Here is a 20,132-nt window from a genome sequence, read left to right as displayed (position 1 = left end):
AGAGAGGGAGAGGATTTAGGTTTTGTAGGAATAACAGTAAAGTATTCACAATGCTTCCTTTTCTACACTGTATAAAAATTATAATTCAAGTAAGCCCATCATAAAAACTCCATAGAATGGCACAATAATATTGTTTTTCTCATAGAAAAAGCTAATTAGGGCAATCATATTCATAGGTTTATAGGTTCATAGGTAGGTACTAGGCTATTGGCCCAAAGGTCTATATAAGCCTAGCCAAACAGTACCCTGCTTTTGCCACCCAAGAAAATTATTTTCCTGTGCCCCTGTCAAGCAGAGCCACAGAAGTGATCCCCGGGGTGAATTTCCTATCCCCAATCCAATCATCAGGATTTTTTCTTGAAGAGTGCTAATGAGGAGCTTTGTTTGATATAGATAGCTAGTTTGTTCCAGAGTATGGGAAGTCTCTGAGACAGGAATCTATCCCTCCAGCATGTTCTGTTTATTGTGGTAACAAGGTTTAAGTCCCTAGAGTGTGTAGCTCAGAGGTATTGGGATTTCTTTACGTGGAGCATGTCCAACAGCTCTGGGTTTGACATAGCTTTGTATGTTAGGCAGAGATTGCCTCTGAGTAGGCGATATGCGACAGAGTAAAGCTGGAGTTTTTTGAGACTGTCTGTTTAGGGCATCTGTTTGAGGCCACTAATCCTCTTTGTGAGGTATTTCTGTGGCCTTTCCAGTTGTTGTAGATGTCTTGTGAGGTACATACCAAAAGGGGCGTTGTACTCTATAATGGGTCTAATGAGTGATGAGTAGAGGGGAACAATTACCTCTTTTTTCCTGGATGAGAAACCTTTTGTTTAATTTGATTAATTTGCCAGTTGCCTGGAGGGTTCTCATATACTGTACTGTTAAATACCTAACTTGTTTCCATACCCAGATATGAAGAGAATGAAGTTAATATCTCTTTATTAAGGAATAAAAATAAGTGCTTATATATGCATTTGGGTGTTTAAGAGACAACTAACACCTTATCAGCATTCCAAAACAAATAATAAAAGAAAAAGATAACTGAAGCTGAAACCATTGGCCCGATTCCATAAACTTTGGGTAACTGAGTGGATTGCATCAATTTCCATGCAAAATTGCAGCTAACCAAATAATAAGCAAATGTGCCCAGGTCAACGGAGAATACCTTAGCACAAGGCAGACATAACCAGTAATGTCAGTGCAACTACATTCAGTCATGGTAAATACATATTCAATGAAAACCCATTCATAAAGTAATATATCTGCATTACCTACGCACATCTATGGAAGCTACGCAAGCACAAGGGAACTTTCAGTCATATGTGGAAGTTAGAAAATAAAGACAAATGTGCATCAGCAGCAATTTTAGAAAAGTTGACAAAAATCTGCAACCACTTATGTAGACAGGCACACACACACACACACACACACACACACACACACACACACACATATATATATATATATTCACCCATCACAATTTGTGGAATATAATATAATCTGCAAAATGTCTAATAAACACTTAGGTAAGGAGAAGTATAATCATGGCCACATCAGTATGGCATACAGTAGCTAACAATGGGTGTGGGAGGTGTGTGGGGAGCACAAGTAACACACACCTCCAAGGAAATAAGGTGATAGAAAAGCAGATGTGGGGTTAGGTGAAGAAGTGGGGCACAAATAAATATATTGAACTAGGAAGATCAAAGGGAGTGTCAGAGTGTCATTTTTTTTTTTTTTTTTTTTTTTTTTTTGTGGGAATAATCTTTTTTTTATTAGAGAAGTGACAGAATGGAAATAACACTGAAAGAGGAAGTGGTCAAAAGAGCAGGTTCAACATATAACAAATATCACAAGACATGACAAAGGTCTGTAATACACATAAAGGATAGATAAGGTAGACAGAGAGCACACATATAGAATATGCAACACAGGTGAAGAAAAAATGAAAAACAGGGTTGGGATTCACACCAGCTATATGCAAAGCAAAAGTACATATACACCAATGCATAAACCACTGCTGAGATGTTGTAAAGTGCATGATAGTCATACCAGAATAAATAAGTCTGATGGTAGATGTGTGTCAGAGAAAACTAAATTGGGAGTACTAGCATTGCAGTACACAGTGGGTATCAAATAATACCATCCACTAAGCTATCAGCAGTGCAAGAATAAACCAAGCAAAAACAAGGATGATCAAATCCAGGCAAGGAAGTGCAGGAGAAAACAAGAACCTCCAAGCCTGCATACTAAAGGCAAACAACTAAGCACAGTGCCAAAATAAATATTATGTATAATATTAAAGCAGCTGTATAATAAACCTATAAATATAAATATCAACAACACAGGAGAAACGGGGCACATTCCATGTCAGACTCAACACAGATGGGTGTTAAGATGTACAATGTAGATGTGTGACACACAGTGGCAATACATAAGCCAAAACAGAAACAAGGCTCATCACATAGACCTTCACCAATGACATGGAAAATGAAGTAAAGGATGATAAATATATGGATAATAAAAGCTATGCTACTTAAACCCAGAGTAGTAACTAAGAATTCTCAATCTTCACCACTGACTCCTGTAATGGAGTATCACTGAAAGCAAGGATATAAAGGCAATATTTTACTTGAGGGCCTCACCAGATGCACAGTAGCAAGCCCCCCCGCCCCAAACCCACCCCCATGATATGTCATTCATGAATATGCATTCCCTCCGAATGTACCATCGGATGTCAAAAAAAAGAAAACAAGCGCACTGACGTAATATTACAATAAATAAAACAGTAAAACATTATCAACATCAGTAATTACCAATATTACAATATTAATAAATGACTGTAATTCCAAATCTGCAACTTAAACATCTCTTTAATCAGAGGCTCTTGAGGTGGAAATGATTTTAATCAAAATTCTGCCACTTCAGTGCTTTGTAAATTGTTTTAACTTAGCTTAAATGTGTTGTTAACCTGTTTTTAAAAATCTCTGGTTTTTACTTGTAATGTAGTTCTATATGTATTAAAAGGTTACCTGAGGTTAAACTTAAGGTGTGATGCAAAATATTTAACAATATTCGGCTACAGGAATGGAAATGCTACTGTCAGGGTGAACTGTTAATGTTACATTTTATATTATATTAAAGGTTACATGAAGTTAAAGTTAAGGTGTGATACTTTGTTTTTGGTATATAAGCCTGTGTGAGGCTGCAATTATCGATGTGGCATACTCCAAGAAGCAGGCTATTACAAACTGGGGTGGTATATGACCCTACCTGTTTCTTCTTCTATCATCTACAGTAAGCGTTTATAGTGCATTAACCTTTTGTGTTTACGTTAATATTCTCACATCATGTATGCATAGTTAGCCACATACTGATGCATACTTTTATAGCGTTAGCACGCGCGATTACTTGAAGGCTAATTAAACTGTTTTATACTAAACTAAACTATAAAAATTAAATAAACATACAGTGAATAATTTTAGCGACATCCAGCCAGATGGGCAAATGGCAAATGCAGCAAAAAATATTTCATATTGTATCGTTTTAGTGCTACCTTTTGCCCATCTTGCTGGATGGGTGCTGGTCCACTGCTGGATGCTGGATAATATGTTAAAATTCTCATGTATGCACATGCGATTACTTGAAGGCTAATTACATATGCAGACCGGGTTGAAACTCAATTTGCAACACTCCCACTTCTGCGCGAAACAAAATGGTGAGGCCCTCAAGTAAAATATCGTCGATAGAAATACAAAATTTCCCCTAAGAGTACACCAGGAACAGGGTCCAAACCTGGGATTGGACTATTTGCTTCACTCCAGGTCCCCAAATGAGTCTTCACACTAATCACTGCAGAGCACTGTGTCCTAGTGCTAGGTATTTGACACACTCACTTTTAAATATTCAATATTCACACATACAAACAGTTTTGGGAAAGACTGGCACAGATTTAAATGCTATGTTTTCTTTCCTGTATTGCAAGGTAACAGCTGCCACTAGTCAAATAACACAATACCTTCAAAAGGGGTGTTCAGTTATCTTGGATAAAATAAATATTGATATAAATGGTAGTATGTAATCCAAGCAGTAAGGCTTTTCGGTGTGGCCCTGGTGTTATTACAATAAGCATAAACACTCTAAGGTTATTAAAAAGTACTTCTAAATAAGCAGCCACAATAAAGGGTAGTAAAATATTTAATAAATAAAATGAGAATTATGAAAATAACACTGTAGGATAGGTTTCACAATGATTGTAGAATCTAACAAGCTAACAATAGTTCTGTATCTGTCTAAAGATTAACTGGCCCTGTCTAATCTAATTAACTCAGCAAGGCAAGATGATGATCTTACTTCTGCAAGGCAAAATAAGAATACATGTCCATTCTTCAGACTGTTGTCTGCTCCTCAGTGACTGGAATAGCATTGATCTGGAAAACAACAACTACTACTGCTGAAATAGAAGTTATGTTCTTACCATAATGTTCCATGTTAGTTGTCTTCTTCTCGCCTTCTTCTTGCTGGATGGGTTCGGAGCCGACCACGGCTCCGACTCGGCCACTCTAAAAGCTTGAGAGTTGGTTCCACCGGCTCGAGGCTCCCCTTATATCCCACAATGCTAGGCGTGAGTTACCTCAGATCTCGTTTGTAAGCTAGGCCCAGCCTATAATAGTAATAGAATAACTAGTAACAAAGTCCACCTCTATAAACAAGGGAGAAGAGAAGGGTGACCTACATCCTGATCCAGGAAATATGCACAGCAGAGCATATACCTAAAGTACAGAGGTGGTAGAAAGAGAGGTCACAATCAAAACTCCTCTAGGTCTGTCCAGGCCAGGGGAAGGAGGGTGGGACGCAAGAAGAATGCGAGAAGAAGACAACTAACATGGAACGTTATGGTAAGAACATAACTTCTATATGTTAAGTTGTCTATCTCGCCTTCATTCTTGCTGGATGGGACCGGCCCTAGCACCTTGTCCTGGGTGGCCTAACGGAACAGACTCTTGAGAACAGTGGAACCAAAGTTAGCTCTATGTCTAGAGGCTAAATCCAGCTTATAATGAGAAATGAAAGTGTGAGGAGTAGCCCAAGTAGCCGCTGCACAAATGGTGTCAATAGGCAGTCTATCTTGGAAAGCTATAGAAGTAGCCAAAGCTCTGGTAGAATGGGCTTTAGGTTTGCTAGGCAGCTTTTGGTGTCTAATTTCATAAACAAGGGAGATCAGAGATGTTAGCCATCTGGATAATGATACCTTTGAAACTGAAAGTCCCTTTCTGCCTTCTGCATAAGAGACGGACAGCTGGTCAGATTTTCTGAATTGTTTTGTTCTATCCAAATAGTACCTTAACTGACGATGAACATCTAGCCAATGCAATCTTTGTTCAGATCTGTTAGAATATTCTGGAAAAAACACCGGGAGGTCAATGCTTTGATTTAGGTTAGCCGAGGAGGCTATTTTTGATAAAAAGGACGGATTGGTTCGTAAAGATACTCTGTCCTTATGGAACAACAGATAAGGAGGTCGGCAGCTGAGTGCATGAAGTTCTGAAACTCTTCTAGCTGAAGTAATAGCTACTAGAAAGAGAGTCTTCCATGATAGTAATTTTAAAGAACAGGAAGCTGCAGGTTCGAAAGGAGAGAGAATTAAAGAACTGAGAACTAAATTTAGGTCCCAAGGAGGAGGAGGATTTCTTACCGGAGGTCTGAGTAGAAAAACTCCTTTCAAAAAAGCTTTGCAAAGCTTGTGGGACATGATGGCAGAATCTGAAATGCCCACATGAAAGTTAGAAATAGCTGCCAACTGAACTTTAAGAGTAGAAGGAGATGAACCTGCATGGAAGAGTTCAGCTAGGAAATCAAGGACCATTTGGATGGAAGCAGTGAAAGGATCTATGTCCCTTCCTTGAGCCCAATAGGCGAAACGTTTCCACTTACTCAAATAAATCTTTCGAGTGGAAGATTTATGGGAAGCTATCAAAATATCTCTAACAGAGTGAGATATTTGAGGAAGCCTGGCTAAGGTTGGAATTGGAGGAACCAAGCAGTAAGGTTCAGGGAGGGAAGGGAGCGATGAAACTGACCCGACTGATGGATCAAAAGATCTGGAACTAGGTCCAGATGCCAAGGTCGCTCCAACAGAAACTGATGTAGAAAAGGGAACCAAACCTGTCGAGGCCAGTACGGAGCAATGAGGATCAATGAAGCCTTCTGAGCGATAGCTTTCTGTATCACTTGAGAGATTAGTGGGAAGGGGGGAAATGCATACAGAAGTCCCCGGGGCCAAACTTGGACTAGAGCGTCTCTGCTGGGTTGGCCTGGTAACGGGAAAAGGGTGAAAAAATCTCTGCACTTGCTGTTTTGGGGAGTAGCAAAAAGGTCGCAGCAAGGCTGGCCCCACTTGAGAAAAATTTCTCTCACAACAGAGTCTTTCAGAGACCACTCGTGAGGCATGAGGATAGCTCTGCTCAACTTGTCCGCGATTTGATTGGACTTCCCGGGGATGTGCGTTGCTATCAGAAAACGCTGAGAAGAAATCACCCAGGACCTGGTTCCGCCTTGTTTGTTGATATACCACACTACAGACATATTGTCCGTCTGGATTGCTATCGATCCCAAGGGAAGAGAGTCTTGAAGGGCCTGCAACGCTAAAAGCACTGCTCTCATCTCTAGAACATTTATGTGCAAGTGGCATTCGTCTGGTTGCCATGTGCCCTGGACAGTTCTGTTCTGATAATGCCCCCCCCACCCGATCAGGGAGGCGTCCGTTGTCAGAGTAGCAACCGGAGGGGAAGGAACAAAGGGTCTTCCCAATAAGAGATGAGGGGAAGACATCCACCACAGAAGATAATTTCTGCATGTTTGCGTGATCATAATGGTGTGAGACATTGGAAGTTGCTGGTACGACCATTGCGTGAAGAGCATCCATTGAAGGATTCTCATGTGGAATCTGGCTAATGGAAGCAGAGGTATGGCAGCCGCCATAATCCCCAACACTTTCAGAACTAGCCTGGCTTTGATTCTGTTGCTGCTGAAGAGGAGCGAGACTATTTTGTGTATGTCTGTTATTCTCTGATCTGTTAGTCTCGCAGACATGTTGACTGTGTCTAGATTTGCACCTATGAAGGTAATAGTACGACAAGGCGACAAAACAGACTTTTCGAAATTTATTGAAATGCCTAAATTTCGACAAGTGCGAAAGGTGTAGTCCCTGGCCATTAGAAGAAGATGCTTGGTGGGAGCTGTGAGGAGCCAGTCGTCCAAATATGGAAACACCTGGAATCCTTGTCGTCTCAGGTGAGAAGCTACCACTGCCATGCATTTGGTAAACACCCGGGGGGCAGTGGTGAGACCAAAGGGCAGGGCCCTGAATTGAAAATGACTGGTTCCCAGCCTGAAGCGGAGGAATCTTCTGGAGCGTCTTTTCATTTTTATGTGATAGTACGCATCCTGAAGATCTATAGAGCACATCCAGCTTCCCTTTCCCAAAAGGGGAAGGATGGACTGCAGCGTGACCATCCGAAATCTTGTTTTCTTGACTGACTTGTTCAAGATACTGAGATCCAAAATTGGTCTCCAGTCCCCTGTTTTCTTTGGAACTAAAAGAACCTGGAGTAGATTCCGGATCCTTGCTGGTCTGCTGGAACTGGCTGAATTGCTCTTTTTGCAAGCAGCTTTGAAATTTCCAAAGCTGCAAGATCCCTTTGAGCGGGTGGAACATCTGGAAGGGATTTTTTTGATTGGTTTGGAATGCGAAAGAAGGGAATGGAATAACCCTCGGAAATGATGGACTGTACCCATTTGTCTTGAGTCAGGGATAGCCAGGCTTTTGGGTACAGTGACAATCTTCCCCCGACTGCCTCCGAAGGTAGGCAGTCGGGCAACACCTCAGGGATGCTGAAAGGGCTTATCAGAGAAGACTTCACGATTGCCCTGGTTCTGCGGACCCCCCCTGCCTCTAGGGCGACATCTACCATTGTTGTTCCCCCCTCTGCCTCTGGCGGGGAACCGACTTTGTGCGTCAGGCGAAGTCCCTTGAGATTGTTTACGGAACCACATTTTCCCACTTTTCTGGCCTTTGGGGTAAGGCCTAGAAGGAGTAGAAAAACGGACTCCGACGGCAGAAAGAGTCTTGCCATCTGTCTCGCACCTAGTCAAGGTTTCTTTCACTTGAGGACCAAAAAGAGATGATCCATCAAACGGGGAATTAGTGAAAGACGTTTTAAAGGGGTCCGCAAAGTTGCATAACCGCATCCAGGCGTGCCTGCGTAAGGCCACACCTGTCCCTGCGGCCCTGCTCGCTCCATCAGCCGCATAAGAAAGGAGGCGCATGGAGGAGTTAGCTATGGAGTTCAGGGTAGCCAGCTGAGTGTTCATCTTGTCCTGAAAACCCGCAGCTGTAGGATCCTTCAGCATATCACTCACTTCCTTGATCAAGTCCCTTTGAAGACGAGTAAAATGGCATAGGTAGTTCAGCGAACGCATTGCAAAGGTCGCTGATGAGAACATCCACTTCCCGTACCTGTCCATAGACCTGGATTCCTTGTTAGGTGGATGGACAGGCACCGAAGGATCAGATAGTTCCTTCTTGGTGGCAGCAGCTACCACCATAGCATCCACAGAAACACCTTTTGTGTGAAATTGCTTGTCAGTTGGTGCTGTTATAAATTTGGAGGGTCTCCTGGGGGTAGGGTCCACTGAATCAGGAGCCGTCCAGGCCTTCTTTGCAACCACCTGCATGAGGGGATCAAAAGGGGGGGGACACCCAGGAGGTGGAAGGATGAGAGACAAACGCCTCAAGATACACAGATTCATCCTCCAAAGGGTTAAGGGCTGGCCAATTTCCCCTCTGTTTCAGGATCTCTAGAATGTCTGCGAAAGAGACATCTTCAGAAGGGGAACGTGGGGAACCCTCGGAATCCTCTAAATCTGTGTCAGAGGTGACAGACTCAGGTGAGTCTAAGTGCTTCCTCTTACACTTTCTCTTCCTAGGGGGCTCCCCTGCCAATTCAGGAGAGGCCTCGGAAGAGGATGAGATCCCCACAGGGGATTCTTGAGGAGCTTGCTCTCTGCGGTCTGGGATGAGGGAGTGAGTCAACATAACCAAAGGCACCGAAGTGGGAGGGGCAGACGGAGCCGACTGTGGAGTCGAACAAGGTTCCAACACACTCCGCATGACCTTGAATGCCCCCCTGTCAGGCAGAGCCAGAGGTCCCCGCTCCGAGAAGCTGAGAACCTCCCTCGGCACCGACAGAGATGGCTCCGAGGCCGATGTCGGAGCCGAACTCACCAGCGCCGAAGCACCGAGAGGGAGAGGGGGGTCGGACAAGGGTCCGATGCCACTCACTCCCTCGGAGCCGACGAGGGAAGCCCGGTGGCGAGATTCTTCAAAGGAAGAAATCGGAGCCAACGACGGAGCCGAAGACAAATGTATCGGCTCCGATGCTACCACAGTCTCGGTTCCGAGACGCCCCGGCTCCGAGCTCAAAGGAGTCAGAGGAGGAATATTAATTGGAACAAGCTGAGGCATCGACTGATGAGTCGGACTCTGGAGCATTTGGGCCAGTGCCTCGGACTTCAAAAGTCTACTCACTACCCTCTGGAGGTCGTGATCTGATAGCCTCGATGACCTGGAGGAGTGAGATCTATGGCTCCGTTCAGACAGCAAGGGAGACGCTGGAGCCAAATGAATGGAGCCAAGGGACGGTGACCTCAATCTCTTTCTAGATGTCGGCTCCGATGGTATGATCGGAGCCGACCCATGACTCTCTAATGCCTCGGCTCCGGCCGGAGCCGAGGAAACCACTGAAACAGCAGTCACAGACTCATCGGCTCCAGCCGGAGCCGATGAAGCAGTAGGCTTCAAAGCCTTAGGCCTCGACTCTGAAGCTGGAGCCGAGGTCCTAGAAGCCTTAGAAGGTTTCCCAGAAGACACAGGAAGGGAACCTTCAGGCTTAATTAAACCCCTCAAAATGAGTTTATTTTTTCTCTCCTGCAGGACTCTAGGGCTGAAGCCATGGCATACAGCACAAGAGTCCTGCAGGTGTAAAGGTCCCAGGCAGTACACACAAGAAGTGTGACCATCTGTCAGAGACATTTTCTGACAGCACGAGTCACACTTCTTGAAGCCTGAGACCTTTGTATCCTTGGACATACTCAAGGAACCTGAAGTGTAATCACACACAAAAAACACACACACACAGTTTACACTGATAGGATTAAAAGGGAATTATTTAAAACTAAAGGTAAGTTAATAAAATTCCCTAAGTAAAAAACACATACACACTTCTAAGGAAAGGGAAGGAAGGGCCCGAAGGCCTTAGGGAAGAACTAAGTGTTCTTTATAAAAGGAGGGGGCTGGAAAGATAGTAAGGGATAAACAAGTCCACTACACTAAGTGGGAAAGAATTTTACACTAACTAGCCTAAGTTTAAAGAATTTAAACTAGTCTAAACTTTCACTAACCTGGAGCCGGTAGAAAACACACCTCGATCGCTGTAGCGGCAAACGAGATCTGAGGTAACTCACGCCTAGCATTGTGGGATATAAGGGGAGCCTCGAGCCGGTGGAACCAACTCTCGAGCTTTTAGAGTGGCCGAGTCGGAGCCGAGGTCGGCTCTGAACCCATCCAGCAAGAATGAAGGCGAGATAGACAACTTAACATCTACTGATCTACTGGACTCAGCACCTGCTTTTATAGCAGAATTTTTTAAAAGTCACAAAAAGCTGTTATGAGAATCCTACTCTCTCATATCAGACTTTAAAAAGTAAACAAAGCAGCTGCTGTGGAGATTCTATTCTTTTCAGCTCTAGCACACAATGACATCACATGTAGGTAAGCTGACTGGCATAACCTACATTCACAATTCTTAAAAAGACATGTAACTTGGTCAGCCAGAAGAACATTGTTTGATTCAAACATCTTACATAAATCAAAGTAATAATCAAAAAACATGAACTTATTTGCAAAATTATGGCTAGTCATGCTGACATATAAAACACAGGGTAATTAACAATTATTTGCAAGTATTTACAAAAATTCAGCCAATCATGCCAGCACAGACAACACACTAAGGAATGCAGGTCTGTGCAAAGGCAGGATACATACCAATGTCTGGGTAAAGCACAACGCGCACATACACTATAGATGCTGATGGAATCTGTGCAATTGCATATGATACCCACCATGGTTAAACAAGGTCATATTTTACCAATGCACCTACATTCCAATTATGATGCATTACTGGAAAGTAAACATGGTACTTACGTATTATCGCAACCAAATTTTCGAGGTTGCGAATTTCACTTCCTGGAATAGAAATGACTTCAGAAAACACTGTTCAGTGGTTTTTGAAGTCGTTATTGCAGAAAAAAAAAGTTTGCAGTACCTTCAGGCTGTCAAACCTTTCAAGAAACAGTCTTCCAGTTTTACGTGCATTACACACATGCACGCTTGAATTGGATGCTCTCTTTCTGACAAACACAAAGCCTGTCATGCAGTATTACAAATTACATTATTGCATATGATACCCACGATGGTTAAACAAGGTTATATTTTACCAATGCACCTACATTCCAATTATGATGCATTACTGGAAAGTAAACATGGTACTTACGTATTATCGCAACCAAATTTTTGGGGTTGCGAATTTCACTTCCTGGAATAGAAATGACTTCAGAAAACACTGTTCAGTGTTTTTTGAAGTCGTTATTGCAGAAAAAAAAGTTTGCAGTACCTTCAGGCTGTCAAACCTTTCAAGAAACAGTCTTCCAGTTTTACGTGCATTACACACATGCACGCTTGAATTGGATGCTCTCTTTCTGACAAACACAAAGCCTGTCATGCAGTATTACAAACAGAGCTACTCACATGTGGGATTCTACATTTTTTTTGGTGATAAGGACATGTATGTCACCCAGTATAGGTTCATAGGTTCATAGGTTTATACTAGGCTATCTGCCCTAAGGCATTTATAAGCCTAGCCCAAATTTTTGTGGCTTACGCCACCCCTTATATGAAAAAATACTGTGCCCATTAGTTTGTTGTGCCTCTGTCCATCAGTGACACAGAGATGATTCCCAGGGTAAACCTACGATCTCCCATCCACAGGTCTAGATTTCTCTTGAACAGAGTCAGCGAGGTGCTCTGCCTCACATGGACCGGGATTTTATTCCACAGCATAGGGAGTCTCTGAGTGATAAATCTATCCCTCCAGCACGTCCTATTTATATCCGTGCTAAGGTTTAAGTCGCTTGCTCTAGTGGTTTTGGTGGATTTGGATTTTTGAGGTGGAGCATGTCCATTAATTCCGGGTTGGACATGGCCTTGTATGTCAGGCACATGTCACCTCTGAGCAGACGGTATGCGACTGAATAGAGCTGGAGTTTCTTCAATCTGGCAGCATATGACAGATTTTGGAGTCCCTTTATCCTTTTGGTGAGGAACTTTTGGGGTCTCTCCAATTGCTGCAGATGTCGGGTGAGATACATCCCGAATGGGGCATTGTACTTGATCATTGGTCTGATAAGTGAAGAGTACAGGGAACAATGACCTCACTAGATCTGGATGTGAATCCCTTCATGATCAGGTGGGCAATGTAGAAGGTCTTTCTAACCACTTTAGCAATGTGAGTGTCAAAAGAAAGGCCACTGTCAACCTGGGTCCCCAGGTCCCTGATAACCTCTTCTGTGCTTAGTGGATTGCCACCTATATGGTAGCTTGGGGTTACCTTGTTTTTCCCGAAGGGTATGACTATACATTTTTTGGAGTTTAACTTCAGGCCATGGCTCTGGCACCAGCTATCTGTTTCCGTGAGTCCCTTCTGAAGGATATCCGTGTCCGATGCACTTTCCACTACAGCGCCCAGTTTGCAGTCATCTGCAAACTTTGTCAGCCAAAGTCCTCCCATGTTGGCCTGTACTTCTGAGAAGTAGATGCCAAACAATAGGGGGCCAAGGACCGAGCCCTGTGGGACACCACTTGTGACCGGCTTGGAGTCTGACACAGCGCCAGCAACTCTAACCCTGTGGGTTCTGTCCTTAAGCCAGTTTGCAACCCATCTTGTGACATATGGGTTTACATTTAAGCTGGTAAGTTTTTCTACAATACCCGAGTGGGGTATTGTGTCGAAAGCCTTTGCAAGGTCAAGGTAGGCTGTATGGACTGCCTTTCCCTCATCAATGGCCTTGGTGACTGTTTCGAAGAAGTCGACCAAGTTCAAAAGGCATAATCTTCCCTTGACAAAGCCAAACTGGGTCGGGTCCAATGTCTGCAAGTCCCCTATATCTTTGTTTATGAGCTCCATTATTATCCTCTCCATAGCTTTGCAGACTAGACTTGTTAAGCTTATGGTGCGGTAATTACCAGGGTCCGTAGAGGTGCCGCCTTTGTGGAGTGGGACCACAGTTGCCGTACGCCACTCCTTGGGCATGTATCCTGTGGTAAGGCTGAGATTAAACAGCTGCCTTATGTGCGGGTTTAATTCCTCATTTAGCTCGTGTAGCACACAGCCGGGGACACCATCCGGTCCCATTGATGCTGTGTTTTTAGCTTTAGAGAGAGCAGCTTTCACCTGCGCATTTGAGATGTCCGGGAGGCTACACTCGGCTGGGATAGTTATCTCTCCTTTGGGGGGGAGAGGGGGGTGAAGTTTGCACTGAACCTGTCTGCCAGTATGTTGGCAATGTCTGTGGGTTCAGTGATTTTTGTATCATTTTGGACTAATTCTGAGCATATCTGGGAGTTTCCACCCAGGTTCCTAACATAGCTGAAAAAGGCCTTATGATTGTCCTTTGAATCCATGGCAATTTTTCTCTCAAAATTGGCCTTAGTTGATTTTATGAGTGCTCATATTTTTTTACTAATAATGATCAGGGGTGACTTCCCTTTTATGGATTTTGTTCTATCTTGTAATAGCTTTCTCCTCTTATTGTAAAGTTTGTTAATGGCTGGGGTCCACCAGACTGGACGTTTGCCCTTTGTGGAAAGAGTCTTGGTTTTATTTGGGATTGCCTGATCCATGCAGTCCTGGAGGTGTTCATAGAAGGCATTTGTAAGGGCTTCCGCAGCTTGGGTTGTGGTTTCCACTGGCTCAGGGGCCTTGAAGGATACCACACCAGTCTTGAGTAGTGTGAAGTTTGCTTTAGAGAAGTTCTTCACTATGGTCTTTTGTTTGGGGTGGGGGCGGGATGTGGATTTCCAGTGAGATTAGTTTATGATCAGATCTCACCAATGAGGGATATACTTCCAGTGTGGAGCATTTTGTCCCCATGTTTGTGACAATGAGATCTAGTATATTTTCTCCTCTCGTGGGAACAGTGACTAGCTGTTCCATGGCATTTGAATTTATGACCTCCAGGAACCGTTGGGCTAGAAAGTTAGGGCTTGAGTAATGTTCCCAGTCTATATTCGGGTAGTTGAAGTCACCCAATATGATGGTGTTTGGAGATACATTTATACCCTCCAGTGTCTTCAGGAAGGCTGTGTGGGGTTCCTGAGTTTGAGAGGGTGGCCTGTAGCATGCTACAATTTGTAGAGCAGTTTTGCCTATGGTTAGTTGCACCTGGATGGTTTCGAAACCGTTCGTTGCCACCAACCTGGAGGTGTGGGTATCCTTTATGAATATGGATACACCCTCCTTTTGTGGTGTGGTCCAGGTTTTGGGGCCGGAACGCATGATATGAGGTAAAACCTAATAGTGCCGGGGTGCTCTCAGGAGCCTTGAACCAGGTTTCAGTTACAGCACAGACATCGATGTTCTCCATACTGAGAAGGGCCTCGAGTGCGTGCATTTTGAGATTTAGACTTCTGGCATTGAGCAGCATTACCCTCAGTTTCTTCCCATTTTGTTTTCTAGGGTGGTAGGTTTAGAATTTGAGCCTTGCCTAAAAAGGCACTATGGGGGTGGCAAGAGCCTTAGCCAATATCCGGAATCCCAGGGTGACAGGTGCAAGCCGTCCCTTGCGAAGCAGCGTGGCTTGTCAAGCATGTCATCCCAGGCAGACAGACACTGGATCCCCTTTGAATGACACCAGACATTAAGCCAATTGTTAAAGCTGATCATCTTGTCTCTATATTGTGGCATCATTCTTGGTGAAGGAAGGATACTGCTCAGGGTTAGGGTCATACCTGCCTGGGCTACATAATCAGAGAGCTCCTCTATGTCTCTTTTCATGTAGTCCAGGGAGGTACGTCTCAGGTCTTTCACACCAGCATGGACAATGACTGTGTCATATTTGTACTTGCCGTGGAGTGACCCGAGTGCTTGTGTTATGTGGCGGATTCTAGCGCCAATGTCAATGGAAAAGATGTGTAGTGTTCATGCATGGATCAATGTGTGTCTTCAAATATGAAAACAACTTACATATCGTACACCAAGTCCCACAGGGCTTTCAAGCCAATAAACGTACACATGCAACCACTCTTAGCGCTGAACTCAACACTCAATGTTTTTACAGCACGCTACCTACAAATCATAAAAATTGTATGTGATAATTGCCAAAAGAAGCACTACCAATATCCCAGAATACTTTTGAACACTTTACCCTTCCGTAATACATTTCTTTTTCACTTGCTTACTAAACGTCTATAAAGTAGATTGTATTGCAAAATCTGGTTGCGATAATACGTAAGTACCAAAACATATACATATACATATGCCATGTATATGTGAAACATATAGGCCAAAGCTATAAGGGGAAAGTGAATGTTGGCCATTATCCTTGAGGAAATGCTAGCAAGAGAAAGGCACAAAATGAAGTAAGGAAACCATAGCTAAAGAGAGAAATTACACATGCAAGTGCTTATGACAAAAGTTGGACAGCAAGTGCTCACAAGATACATTGACTCAAATGGCCAATGTCTGGCACATGTGCACAGTACATTGAGGATGGATATAAACTTGTCTGTGTACAAATGACAAAACACAGAAATGTACAGCAGCTAAACAGCAAATGACATATTTACACAAGAAAAATAGGTCTGAATATCATATACCCATGTATATACTGCCATGCAAACATAATACAACAGAAGACACATTCACCATCAGTTATATAAATATCACAGTACATGCTTAAGACTGATCAAATAACAGTCCTGCATATACAAGTATAGCACAACAAAATGGAATTAAGTTCACATAACTAGGTATGTATAGCACGGGTAGTTGGGAGTCAATGATATTAGGGCCATAAACATGTACATCCACGTAAATCAGTGCATATGTAATGCAAATGCATACATGACATGTACATTAACCTGTGCATACATGTCTCAATATAGGCTCTGTGCAAAAAAAGACAGCTTAATGTCATAAGCAAGATACAGATAAAAAGGGATTCATGAATGATGATATACAAGCATCACTTCTGTATACTCAATAGGGGACCATTAAGTGCCAGTGAAGTATGTGAAAGCTACATTTGCAGATGTACATGTCACATTACTCTAAAACAACAGTAGTATTAAACTGTGAAGTACATGGCACAATTGCTAGTACACAGAACAATACAGGGATATTGTTCCAGTAGGATAGCATGACCAAACAATGTTATATAAGATACATAATCAAGGACACACCATATTGTTGAACCGACATATGACAGCAACACTCAACTTAAAATGGGTGTAATACATATACATGGATAACATGTGCATTAAAACATACTTGACTGACATCATCATGTTATGTGAGAGGAATGGGAATACTGCAGTGCATGAGTTGCCATCATCCCGTCTAACTATATACATGAGCAAAATAAGTAGAACAATTGCATCCCACTCACAGGGTCTATATCATTTCATCAAAGGGATTATCCATCGAACACCTATTCATCGAACTTAATCCATCAAACGCTAATTCTCTCAAATGTTCACTTAAGCAAATTTCTTCCCAGGGGAAAAAACAGTCAGCAAACCTAGCGACCATCACAAAAAAACACATAATTTAACTCCCCCCAATGTGGGGGGCTGCACCCCCTCACCCCCCAACTAAATATTCCAACTTCAAGATCATACCACAGTGGGGAAATGAGCAAATTCCTGATGATGCCAACAATTTTTTTCCCTTGGAAAAAAATTCCCTTAAATGAATGTTCAACAGAATTAGTATTTGATGGATTATATTCAATGAATAGGTGTTTGACTGTTATTCTCTTCGACAAAATGATATGTACCCCACTCACATTATGCTGTGAGAGCCGTATCTGTGACATACAGGGGGAAAGTGTATTAGACAGAACAATATCGTGTTGCATCGCATGCATAGAAGTACACAGACATACAGATTTAAGGAGTAGAATCCCTTCCCATACTGAGAAATGTGTACAGTAATAACAGCATAAGATGGTCAAGTAAATAATAATGATAATGCACGTGTCATTTGTAGTGATTCATACTGCAGCTGCAAGATAAAGCCACATACGACCGGATATGTGCAGTGTTCATCATGATGTCTGTTCAAAAACCATGACAGCAATAAGGGATGTATGCACAACGGTGCCTATGCCATATAAATTGGAATATCAAAAACACTGTGGAGGCAATATTGCATATGTGGATAACACAGGCAGTACTTACATCCCTGACAGATCACCCTGAAGGGGTCAAACATCAAGAAAGATCTCTCTAACAATCTCCTGTGAAAGGAACTGCACATAGCCCTCACAAGGTCCTTAAAACACTTTCAAATCACATCCCTCATCTGTGTCAGGAATATGTCAGTCAACACATCCTGGATTCGGTCCCAAAGGTCTTCAGGTGGCATAGTGGTACACATTTCTGATGCTGATTCGCAAGTACAATAGCACGAGTAGATCCTGGTCATTGGTCATTGTCATCATCATCATTGTCTATGTCATCATCCCCAGTCTTGTCTATTTTCATCTTTGCTGGAAATTTTCAAAATTTTCCTGTCAGTATCATCTGGAGAATATTTCAACAAATGAAGATGAACAGCTCCAGGCACTCTCACACTGACACATCCTTGAGGAAAGACTTACAACTAGTGACTTCTACTCTACAGGAATTATCTTTGAAAATGGACAGTTTCCAAGAGAATTTAGAAAAATTATGAGAGAGAGCTGTCTTAAACAAATAGGTATTTTCAAGGAACCGCTTCAGCAACAACAAATTAAACATCTTTGATATGGAAACTACCTTAAATGACATAGATGGAAGAACAGAAGAAGAATCCCAAACTGACTTTATTCTCAAACAGAATACATGGTTGTTAACAAGACTGATGACTTGGAAAATAGAGAAAGAAGATGTAACATCAAATTTTTTGGCCTTCCAGAAAAAAAAAACTGAGGATATAATTTATTTCCTAAATAATTGGATCCCTGAGATTTTAAATCTACAAAAGGGTCTTTCTTCTGGTATTGAAATAGCTCACAGAGCTATAGGCAAAACTTTATCATCATCTTCTTCTTTGGCAAGAACTATTGCAATGAAATTATTATATTGACAAAAAGTACATAAATCTCCTTGGAGAAAAACCCTTTTGAAATATAAGCAGCACTCAATTAGATTTGACAATGATTACTCAACCAAGATAATGAACATGAGAAGAAAATATTGTCCCCTTGTAAACACTCAAACAAAATAATATTAAAGCACAAATAATTTATCCTGCCAAAATCAAAATGTACTTGTCAAGTGAAATAAAAATTGTCAACAACTTAGAGGATGCTTCATCTTACATCAAAAACAACATCATTCCCATTCCAGAAGATACAGACTACTCATTTTCCATGGAGCTTCAGAAGAACAACTCCTGGACTGATTAAAAAAGAAGCACAAGACAGATTCTACTACTGTGAGTTCTAATAAAGCTGCAACAGCATCTACATCTAAATGACTTCTATTTGATTTCTTTAATGTTACAATCAACTCTTATCTGAGTTTATAATATCAACAATCACAATCTAAAGTTGGTAAGAAACAGACCAATAAATCATGATTTCTTTGTTTACCATCTTTACTGAATAAGTCACTGATTTATTTAAGTTTAACAAGCAATGAATGCATTTCTAACACAGTATTATATGAACTTTTACAGGTAAATAGTTCTTGTTTTACAGCTTAAATAATTATTTCAAATGTTTGCTTTCAGTTGTTTATTTCTATTAAATGGCTAGATTGCAAGAAAGTTTATGGGGTATATTATGTTCGTCACCTCGTTCCTCATGTTGTTTTTTTTTATCTGTACTCTTAGAGATGAGATGATTGATTTTTGAGACCCATGCAGTGACTTGTCCTGTTTTTAAGATTTAAAAAAGAAGTGTGAGTGATATGTGGATTTGTAATGTTGTTTTTTTTTCCTCCTTCTTCTCACTCTCCTTTTTTCTCTTTACTAATATACTTGTTGCTTCAAACATCATAGACCTATAGGTAGGGGATGAAGGGAAAGAGTGGGAGTAAAGGAAGTAATAAAAATGAAAAAGAAAAGTGCTCTTTTCATCTCGACCATTAAACCTGAGGAAATTTTAGTTAGAAAATCTGTGCACTCACCTTGAGATGTCTTGTATGCCGCCTTTTTATTTGGTTTTCTCCTCTTACCTGTAGACTGTCTGAGGTTCTTTCATTTACAATGCATTCTGAGGGAAACCATAAGTTCTTGTGTTTTAGCATTTCTTCCTGTATCAAGCAGACCAGGATCACTTCCTTTCGCCCTACAAACAAGCACTCTTAGGAACCTAAATATGCATTAATTTAAGAAATTTAAACCTGGCATATACAAGAAGCAGGGACAGAAGGTATTTTAATTTCCAATGTATTTATGGATCAGGGTTTTTGTGCGATGGACCTGCATGGGGAATGTGTGAAAATGCTCCCCCTACTATAGTTTTCTGTACTATGGGTAGTGTGAATTCATAGAGTGTTTGAAATGAAGTTTGCAGACTTGATGCTTTATTCTGTTTCTTTGGGATGATAGCATTTTAAAGTGCTTAGACAGGGATTGCTGGCTCTGTTGTTTAAACCTGGGAATTTGCTGGCCTTATAGCTGCAGAGCTGGTGATCAAGAGTGTGTCTGATCATTTTTTGTTTCTTTTTAAATGCATGTTTGTGAAGTACAGTGGTTCCTGGTTTCTACATGAGGGGATCTGCTAACTTTGAACTGTGCTAGAGAATAACAACATGACTT

This window comes from Protopterus annectens, chromosome 4.part0 (genome assembly GCF_019279795.1).
Source record: "Protopterus annectens isolate FY-2018-M chromosome 4.part0, PAN1.0, whole genome shotgun sequence".
Classification (NCBI taxonomy): domain Eukaryota; kingdom Metazoa; phylum Chordata; order Ceratodontiformes; family Protopteridae; genus Protopterus; species Protopterus annectens.
The sequence above is the reverse complement of the archived record's forward strand: the minus strand, read 5'-3'. Positions refer to the sequence as shown.